General features: G+C 44.3%; 1 pseudogene across 1 annotated transcript; it reads left to right on the forward strand.

Moving 5' to 3' along the window:
* Positions 1 to 2,222: 2,222 nt before the first annotated feature.
* LOC308617672 (protein FAM136A-like) lies at positions 2,223 to 2,679 on the forward strand (annotated as a pseudogene). Its single transcript has one exon. The product of its transcript is annotated as a protein FAM136A-like (transcript).
* The last annotated feature ends 5,823 nt before the right edge of the window (positions 2,680 to 8,502 follow it).

The following is an 8,502-nucleotide window of genomic DNA, read 5'->3' on the forward strand; positions in this document are numbered from 1 at the left end:
TTTAGCATCAGTGAGGAAGTGATCCTTTGCCAGATTTCACCACTAACACTGAATCTGCTGACACCTTGATCTTGGACTTCCCAGCTTCTAGAACTTGAGAAGTGTTTGTTGTTTATAGGCTACCTACTTTATGGCATTTTGTTATAGTAACCCAAATAGACTAAGGCTCCATTACGTAGACATAAATGGCTGATCTCAGTCTCCAGTTCTTCTGTGTGTGACTCAAAGCCTTCACTCTAAATCACACTGTCTTTCTGGTGTCACCAGCCCGCATGCTAACTGTATGGGGTGTGATTAGCCACCACCCTAAATCACATTATTAGACTGTCTGGTGTAACTGAAGCTCTCAGGCAAAGAAAGACACTTCTGTCAGCCATGGAATTCCAAGGACATAGACATTACTTTCCAGAAGCCAAGGACAAAGGCTAAACTTGTTTGTTTGTTTTTTGGCCAATCCATGCAGCTTACAGGATCTTAGTTCTCTGAGCATAGATGAAACTCAGGCCCCAGCAGTGTCCTAATCACTGGACCACCAGGGAATTAATTCCTTAGTCTTCCTTTTAGGTGAGGTTAGATTCTTTACTGCATGTTTACTTTTTCAGTCCTTCCCTAATAAGTCTTTTACCCATGGTTGTCTTTTTTTTTCACACCTTAAGAGCCCATGTTTATGACAAACACAAATCCTCTTCTCAGTCTACAAATGTCTCTTCTCCCTAATTCACACTCGTGTGCCCTCATTTTGAAGTGAATTTGTGATTGCTGCCTTAACTCACAGAGTTACTATAAGGCTTCAATTAGGGAAATTAAAAAGTGGTTTTTAGAATTAATCTCTGCAATCTTCGTACTGCCTCTGCATGTTTATACTAACTTCTGTTATTTTACTTCTCTGTATTGTGTTTTGTGACAGGTCTAATGATCATATTGATTTCTTGAGGATAGGGTTTATGATATTTCTCTGTGTTTTCTGTGCTTAAGTGATTACAAGCACTGGTTTGTTGAACTTAGTTTTCAATAATGGTAAAAAATATATTGAAATTCCATCTGTTTTTAACCACCAGAGTGGCTGCATTTGGTTGTGCAGGTTGAAAACTGCAGTGCCCGCAGAGGCCCTATTCATAGTCATGTCCTGCAAAATTTGTATATTTATTATGCTACTGTTTTCAGTAGATGGCAATAAAGCATCTTTCCTAATAAAATCAGTACATTATGACAATTTCCAAATATATGGAAGTACAGTGACTTGAGAAGGGAGTGTCTTTTTCTCATTTGCAGAAAAATGTAGCCCTATTAAGAATATGGCCCTTGGGCTTAAACTAGCTTGAATTTTGATCCTGGCTTTGCTATTTACAGATATATGATCTTGAAAAATGTCTTCAACAGTTAGTTTCTTTATCTGTAAAATGGAATTAATACTAGTCATTTCATCGTAAAATATCACCTAGGATCTATATGAGGTAATAGACATGAAACATTTGCAGTGACGTCTGGCAGCTACTGAATTAGTTTGTTCAGGCTGCTGTAACAAAAATGCCATAGGCTAATGGTTTATAAACACAAATGTGTCACAGTTCAGGAGGCTGGGAAGTTCAAATTTAAGGTGCCAGTACATTCAGTGTTTGTTGAGGGCCCACTTCATGGTTCATAGCCATCTTCTTTCTGTCCACACATAGTGGATCTCTCTAGCACCTCTTATATAAGGGCACTAATCCCATTCATCAGGGTTCCATCCTTGTGAACTAAGCACCTCCCGAAGTCCTCACCTCTAAGTACCATCGCATTGGGGATTAGGTTTCAACATATTATGGGGGGGACACAGACATTCCATCTGTAGCATAAATATTCAGTTTGTGATAGCTAAACGATTGTGCTTCTTTTCATTGGAGCTGGTTTTACTTTAGTAGTGTGTGATTACATAGTTATATCTGCGGTGGTTTACAATTAGGTAAAAGTAATTTATTTATTCGATTGCATGAGGTCTTAGTTGAGGCAGGTAAGCTCCTTAGTCGCAGCTCGAGGGCTCCTTAGTCGTGGCTTGCCAGCTCCTTAGCTGTGGCATGCAAACTCTTAGTTGTGGCATGCATGTGGGATATAGTTCCCGGACCAGGGATCGAACCTGGGCCCCCTGCATTGGGAGCGCGGAGTCTTAATCACTGCACCACCAGGGAAGTCCCATAATTAGGTCAAAGTCTGAATTCAGGGGGAGGCAGGCTCGTGCATGGGAGTCCATGTGGGCACCAGCATGGCAGGGAGCAGTGCGGGGTCGCCGTGGTGGAGCTGCAGCAGCTCCAGTTGCAGGAGGCGGTGGACTCTATGGTGATAAGTCTGGAGAGAGAACATCCAGAAGATGCAGGGCCTCATGTTCTGGTGCAGCGCCCCCTGCTGTGAGGACAGCCAGGCGTCCATGCAGCAAGTGCACCAGTGCATTGAGCACTGCCATGCACCTCTGACTCAAGCCCAGGCCCTGGTGACCAGCGAGTTGGAGAAGTTCCAGGAGCACCTGGCCCAGTGCACTATGTATTGCAACGACAAAGCCAAAGATTCAATAGATGTGAGAGTAAATAGCTTCAGGTGAAGCGGCAGGTGGAGAGTTGCATGACCACGTGTGTGGATGGCCACATGAACCTCATCCCAACCATGACCAAGAAGGTGAAGGAGTCTCTCTCATCCATTGGGAAATAAATGTCTGTCTGCTATTGGCCATCGGGGCTGAAGGCAGCCATCTATTTAAAAAGAGGAATGGGGGTTTGGGTTTTCTAAGGAAAGTTTATGAATGAGGAAATTAAGGATGGCAGCAAGTTTAAGGCCTATATCACTTGCCTTTGGACACTGGTTCCTTTGTGTTTGAAACCTAGAAAGTGAAAAAAACTGGTGCTAAAATTGGGGTCAGGGATAGCAAGGGAGAGTTTTTGTGAGCCTGAATTTCACGTGGCAAGTGCTTATCCTGGCAACAGGGCGTCTCCCTTGTACCAAATCAGAGCCCTCCAAGGTACCAGATTCTCATAGTACACAGATACCAACAGGCTGGCACGCTTATCTGACCTGATTATGATCCAGTAGAGTATGAGGAGAGATGTTTCTGTTTGTTGCCAACCTCCTGTTTACCAGAAGGATCACTACCACATTATCCACAAACTGGAAATAAAACAAAATCCACGACGTCACTAATTTAGAATGGGAAAGGGGGCTTCTGGGGCTTTGTTTTGCGTGGTTTTGTCTAATATACAAGGGCATGAAGTTATTTTAAGATGTAGAGTTGGTAGAGGTAGTTTGGATAAAGCTTTGAAAGGGTGCTTGTGGATATTCATTTCTGGCCGTCAGGATGTGGATGCACATTTCTTAAAATTCTCACACGTGACATCTTTCAGCCTGGAGACCCTGCTAAATTATAAGAAGCGCTGTCACTGGTAGGGGAAGCATGTTGCTGCAAATGGCATTATTTCATACTTTTTTAAGACTGAGTAGTATTTCATTGTAATTATATACCACATTTTCTTTATCTATTTATTTGTCAGTGGACATTTGGGTTGCTTCCATGTCTTGGCTGTTGTAAATAGTGCTGCTATGAACACTGGGGTGCGTGTATCTTTTTGAATTAGAATTTTCTCTGGATATATGTCCAGGAGTGGGATTGCTGGATCATATGGTAACTCTATTTTTGGTTTTTTAAGGCACCTCCATACTGTTTGCCATAGTGGCTGTACCAATTTACATTCCCACCAACAATGTAAGAGGGTTCCCTTTTCTCCACACCCCTCCAGCATTTATTATTTGTAGACTTTTTTAGTGGGATGGCCATTCTGACCAGTGTGAGATGATACCTTATTGTAGTTTTGATTTGCATTTTTCTGATAATTAGCAACATTGAGCATCTTTTCATGTGCCTATCGGTCATCTGTATATCTTCTTAGGAGAAATGTTTATTTAGGTCTTCTGCCTGTTTTGTTTTTTTTTTGATTGGGTTGTTTGGTTTTTCTGTTACTGAGCTATATGAGCCGATTGTATATCTTGGAAGTTAAGCCCTTGTTGGTTGCATCGTTTGCAAATATTTTCTCCCTGCCCATAGTTTGTCTTTTCGTTTTGTTTATGGTTTCCATTGCTGTGCAAAAGCTCATAAGTTTGATTAGGTTCCATTTGTTGATTTTTTTTTATATCTATTGCCTTGGGAGACTGACCTAAGAAAACATTGCTACAGGTTATGTTAGAGAGTGTTTTGCATGTGTTCTCTTGTAGGAGCTTTGTAGTGTCCTATCTTAAGTATTTAAGACGTTTTGAGTTCATTTTTGTGTATTGTGTGAGGAAGTGCTCTCACTTATTGGTTTACATGCGGCTGTCCAGCTTAACCAACGCCATTTGCCAAAGAGACTGTCTTTTTTCTGTCGTATATTCTTGATTTGTCAAAGATTAAATGAATGTAGGTGTGTGGGTTTAATTCTGGGCTCTCCGTTCTGTTCCACTGATCCATATGTCTGTTTTTATGGCAGTACCACGCTGTTTGATTACTCTAGTTTTGTAGTATTGTTTGAAGCCTGGCAGGGTTATGCCTCCAGCTTTGTTCTTTTTCCTCAGGATTGCTTTGGCAGTTCTGGGTCTTTCATGGTTCCATATAAATTTTAGGATTATTTGTTTTCGTTCTGTGAAGAATGTCACGGGTAATTTGATGGTAATCACATTAAACCTGTAGATTATGCTTTGGGTAGTATGGCCGTTTTAACGGTATTCATTCTTCCAATCCAAGAGCGTGGTGTGTCTTTCAGTTTCTTTAACTTATCTTTAGATTTCTTTATCAGTGTTTTATAGCTCTCAGTGTACAAGTCTTTCACTTCCTTGGTCAGTTTTATCCTAAGTATTTTATTGTTTTTGATGGGATATTAAAGGGGATTTTTTTTACTTCCCCTTTTTGATATTTCATTGTTTGTTGAGTTTCCGTCTTTCTACCTCTTGTGGAATTGCTCAGTGCTGGTGGTGGCTGTGCGGAGCCCTTCGGGTTGTCTACATGTACTATCGTGTCATCGGCACGAAATGACGGTTTTACCTCTGCCCTTCCACTTTGGTTACCTTTTGTTTCTTTTCCTTGTCCGATTGTTGTGGCTACGACTTACAATACTATGTGGGATAGAAGTGGTGAGAGTGGCCATTCTTCTCTTTTTCCAGGAATCAGCAGGAAGGCTTTCAACTTTTCACCATTGAGTATTATGTTGGCTCTAGATTTCTCACAAATAGCTTTTATTAAGCACATTTTTAAACAAGTGAAGACCTGAGGCTGTCCCTAACTACAGCCCTGGAGCTCTCCCTACCTGAGGCCTTGATGCTGTGCCTAACTCAGGCCCTGGTCATGTATTTAACTAAGACCCTAATGCTGATGCAACAAAGACCCTGATGCAGCTCCTACATCATGCCCCGACAGGTTCTCCAGCCAAGGGCCTGACACTAGGCCTCAATCAGGCCCTGTTGCTCTTCCTAAGTCAGGCTCTGACGCTGTCCCTACCTGAAGCCCTGACATTGGTTCTAATTAAGGCCCCGATACTCTCAGTAACTAAGGTCCTGACGCTATCCCAAGATCATTTCCTGACACGATCCCTAGACCTTCACCTGATCTTGTCCCTGCAAATATCCTGCCTCTTATGCTAACTAAAGCCCTTATGCTGTGCCGAAATCAGGCTCTGAATTTAGTCCCAAGGCCTTGACGCTGTCCCTAACAAAGGACTAGATGCTCGTCCTAAATCCGGCCCTGACACTGTCCCTAACTAAGGCCCTGTCATGGTACCTAACAGAGGCCCTGATGCTAGTCCTAACTAAAGGCTTGACGCTGTCCCTAAGTAAGGCCTTGCTGCCATCCATATCTAAAGTCGTGACACTATCCTGAGCTTATATCCTGACCCATCTCATTCTAAGGTTCTGAAAATGTCTCAAAGTAGGCCGTGATGCTGACCCTAAGTGAGGCCCTGAGGCTGTCCCTAACAGAGGCCCCGATAATGTCTTTAACAACGCCCCTGACACTGATCCTACCGAGGCCCTTAGGCTGCTCCTACATCATGCCCTGACACTATCCCTAGCTAAGGCCCTGACGCTAGGCCTGACTCAGGCCCTGTCGCTCTCCCTAAGTCAGGCTCGGATGCCTTCCCTACCTATAGCCCTGACACTGGTCGTAAATTAGGCCCTGATGCTCTACGTAAATCACGTCTTGAAACTATCTCTAGGTCATTTCCTGGCACTATCCCTAGACCTTAACCTGACCTTGTCTTTAGCTAATGGTGAGACTAGCTAAAGAGATCCCTTAGGGCGTGACTTTTTCATCTTGTGAATATAGTTCTCTTAAGAAAACAATGTTTATAGTTTTACAAACTTTAAACAAACTGTACTCAACTGCTGTGGAATATTCCTTCAGAGGTCCGTGCATGGTTCACTTCTGCATCTGCTTGTGTTGGCCTTCAGGTTGCTCTCAGGTATGGCTCCTCTTATGCTAACTAAATCCCTGGTGCTGTCCCTAACTAAATCCCTGAAATTAGTCCCGAGATCGTGAACCTGTCCCTAACTGAGGCCTGGAGGCTCGTCCTAACTCAGGCTTTCATACTGTCCCTAACTAAGGCCCTGACACTACTCTTAACTCAGGCCCTGACACTGTCTATAACTAAGGCACTGCTGCCATCAATATGTAAAGTCCTGACATTATCCTGAGCCAGTATCCTGACCCATGTCTTACCAAGGTTCTGAAACTGTCCCAAAGTAAGCCCTGACGCTGTCCCTAAGTGAGGCCCTGAGGCTGCCCCTAACAGAGGCCCTGATAATGTGTTCAATGAAGACCCTAATGCTGATCCTACAGAGGACCTGATGCTACTCCTAAGTCATGCCCTGACCCTGTCCCTAACTCAGGCCTTAAAGATAGGCCTCACCTAGGCCCTGTTGCTGTACTTTACATAGGTTCTGATGCTGTCCCTACATCAAGCCCTGGCACTGGTCCTGATTAAGGCCCTGACGCTAGGCCTAACTAAGGCCCTGATGCTCTCAATAACTAAGCTCCTCACGCTCTCCTTAGGTCATTTCCTGACACTTACCCTGGAATGGAACCTGCCTCTGTCCCGAGCTGAAATCCTGCATCTTATCCTAACTGAAACTGTAATACTGTCCGTAACTGAGGCCCTGACTAGCCCTAACTGAGGTCCTGACCCTGTCTCTATCTAAGGTCCGTAATTTGTCCCTAATATAGGCTCTGCTGCCGGCAATAACTAAAATCCTGACACTCTCCTGAAGTATTATCCTGACCCATCTCTAACAAATATGTTAACACTGTCCCTAAGGAAGGACTTTCGCTGTCCCTAAGTGAAGACCTGAGGCTGTCCCTAACTGCGGCCCTGGAGCTCTCCCTACCTGAGGCCTTGATGCTGTGCCTAACTCAGGCCCTGGTCATGTATTTAACTAAGACCCTAATGCTGATGCAACAAAGACCCTGATGCAGCTCCTACATCATGCCCTGACAGGTTCTCCAGCCAAGGGCCTGACGCTAGGCCTCAATCAGGCCCTGTTGCTCTTCCTAAGTCAGGCTTTGACGCTGTCCCTACCTGAAGCCCTGACATTGGTTCTAATTAAGGCCCCGATACTCTCAGTAACTAAGGTCCTGACGCTATCCCAAGATCATTTCCTGACACGATCCCTAGACCTTCACCTGATCTTGTCCCTGCAAATATCCTGCCTCTTATGCTAACTAAAGCCCTTATGCTGTGCCGAAATCAGGCTCTGAATTTAGTCCCAAGGCCTTGATGCTGTCCCTAACAAAGGACTAGATGCTCGTCCTAAATCCGGCCCTGACACTGTCCCTAACTAAGGCCCTGTCATGGTACCTAACAGAGGCCCTGATGCTAGTCCTAACTAAAGGCTTGACACTGTCCCTAAGTAAGGCCTTGCTGCCATCCATATCTAAAGTCGTGACACTATCCTGAGCTTATATCCTGACCCATCTCATTCTAAGGTTCTGAAAATGTCTCAAAGTAGGCCGTGATGCTGACCCTAAGTGAGGCCCTGAGGCTGTCCCTAACAGAGGCCCCGATAATGTCTTTAACAACGCCCCTGACGCTGATCCTACCGAGGCCCTTAGGCTGCTCCTACATCATGCCCTGACACTATCCCTAGCTAAGGCCCTGACGCTAGGCCTGACTCAGGCCCTGACGCTAGGCCTGACTCAGGCCCTGTCGCTCTCCCTAAGTCAGGCTCGGATGCCTTCCCTACCTATAGCCCTGACACTGGTCGTAAATTAGGCCCTGATGCTCTACGTAAATCAGGTCTTGAAACTATCTCTAGGTCATTTCCTGGCACTATCCCTAGACCTTAACCTGACCTTGTCTTTAGCTAATGGTGAGACTAGCTAAAGAGATCCCTTAGGGCATGACTTTTTCATCTTGTGAATATAGTTCTCTTAAGAAAACAATGTTTATAGTTTTACAAACTTTAAACAAACTGTACTCAACTGCTGTGGAATATTCCTTCAGAGGTCCGTGCATGGTTCACTTC

Source organism: Mesoplodon bidens, assembly GCF_964165515.1.
Source record: "Mesoplodon bidens genome assembly, chromosome: 5".
Lineage (NCBI taxonomy): Eukaryota > Metazoa > Chordata > Mammalia > Artiodactyla > Ziphiidae > Mesoplodon > Mesoplodon bidens.